We start from the raw sequence: 2,412 nt of genomic DNA, 5'->3' as shown, positions 1-2,412 counted from the left end.
TAAGATTTTAACATAATTTTTTAACGGATTTTATTTTTTGAAAATTTTCAAATTCAACTAATTTTGCACCATAATATAGAGGGATATTTTCATTTGGCAGTCCTAGAAAAATAGGAATTTTCTTGAAAATATCTATGTCAATTTAGTAATGCCCTCATTTCCGTCATTTGGAATTACGATAAAGATTGAAATATTTAAGGTAGGTTTTTGACACTTTGGCACATATATTGATATTTTTTCCAAGATATTTGACGCTGAAAGCGGTATTGGTGTTGGTGTATAAAACAGTACATCCTCATTTCTCCCATTTTGAATCAATTAACCATAGTTTTCAACCGTATCCGTTGTAATTTCTCATTTTCTCCAATATTTAAAATTTCTAAGATTTAGGATTTTATTGTCTCAAAATATTATATTATATATATTATTGTATATTCCGTTACATCAACGCATGAATGGGTATGCATAACCTCAAACCAATACCCATAAATATGCCAAAATATAATTTATTATTTTTCACCCAAAAAATATTTATCTCACACATTTAGTTCTAAAATTTTATTTAATTGATTTGACTGAACAAAAATTTCCATGCAACATTGTGGTTTGGTCAACATTCCAACTGGCAGCGATGGACGGACGGACGGACAGATGGTTGCAAATGGACAGCAGCAACAAAAAACAGGTGTGTTTTGTCGTTTGCCAAAAAATAAATGTGGTGACTTTTAATTAGCCAAAAAATGCATTTTACAAAAACAAAGAAAGAAACTCCATTGGTAATAGAAGACAAAAAACGAAAACAACAACAAATCGAAACAGACTGTCGGTTAACCGGTCAATCTTGAAAATTGCCAAAAAATGTGTTTCTTGAATTTCCACCACAGGTATGTGGAAAAATACAAAAAAAAAAAAAAAAACAAAAAATAAATAAATTAAAAAATAAAACCATTTTCAAAGACGCATTTTTTTGGCTAGAAAAATCAAAAGAACTATGCAACAAAGGGGAGGCACCGTGGTGTCGTGGAAAAAAAATGGAAAATTTGGTAATATTTAAAAAATAAAAAAAAAAAACATAAAGCAACCACGTAATAGACTTGGGTCACAATTTAAAATCAATGAATAAAAAATAAATTAATTAAAATTAATTGTAAATGGAAAGAAAAGATTGATTAATTCGATCAATTTATCGCCTTAGAGCACATGATGTAATATAACAGATTATGAAATAGTGCAAACAAATAAATAATAATAATAATAATAATAATAATAATAATAATAATAATAATAATAATATAATAATAATAATAATAATAATAATAATAATAATAATAATAATAATAATAATAATAATATAATAATAATAATAATAATAATAATAATAATAATAATAATAATAATAATAATAATAATAATAATAATAATAATAATAATAATAATAATAATAATAATAATAATACTAATAATAATAATAATAATAATAATAATAATAATTAATAATAATAATAATAATAATAATAATAATAATAATAATAATAATAATAATAATAATAATAATAATAATAATAATAAAATAATAATATTAATGATCATAATAAATAATAATAATAATAATAATAATATAATAATAATAATAATAATAATAATAATAATAATAATAATAATATAATAATAATAATAATAATAATAATAATAATAATAATAATAATAATAATAATAAAATAATAATATTAATGATCATAATAACAATAATAATAATAATAATAATAATAATAATAATAATATAATAATATAATAATAATAATAATAATAATAATAATAATAATAATAATAATAATAATAATAATAATAATAATAATAATAATAATATATTATTATTATTATTATTATATTATTATTATTATTATTATTATTATTATTATTATTATTATTATTATTATTATTATTATTATTATTATTATTATTATTATTATTATTATTATTATTATTATTATTATTATTATTATTATTATTAAATATAATGAATTTCGTTATTTCCCAAAATTTGCAAAATTTTTAAGGACATCAATTTTGTTTTCTATTTTAAATAATTTTTTTATTTTCATTTTTGTATAGATTTAAATAAAAATCTTTTTTAACCATCGTGCAACGGACGTTTCTGATTTGACTCTCTTTTTCTCTCTCTCTCTCTCAAGACATCTCAAGCCCAGCTTAACAGCTCTTCAAAGACATTCGTTAGATATTTGAACCACCACACCAACCACAAAGTTTGGCAGCATACTGAAGTTATGCAATCAACCCCATGCCTGATACAACTTTACAACGCAAGACAACACAAACGGCAAACGGCCTTGTGCCACTCAACCAGAACCAAAAACTCAAAAACCAAACGAACATCCAACCATTCAAACACAA

This window comes from Musca domestica, unplaced genomic scaffold (genome assembly GCF_030504385.1).
Source record: "Musca domestica strain aabys unplaced genomic scaffold, Musca_domestica.polishedcontigs.V.1.1 1, whole genome shotgun sequence".
In the NCBI taxonomy this organism is placed as follows: domain Eukaryota; kingdom Metazoa; phylum Arthropoda; class Insecta; order Diptera; family Muscidae; genus Musca; species Musca domestica.
This window is presented reverse-complemented; position numbering follows the sequence as displayed.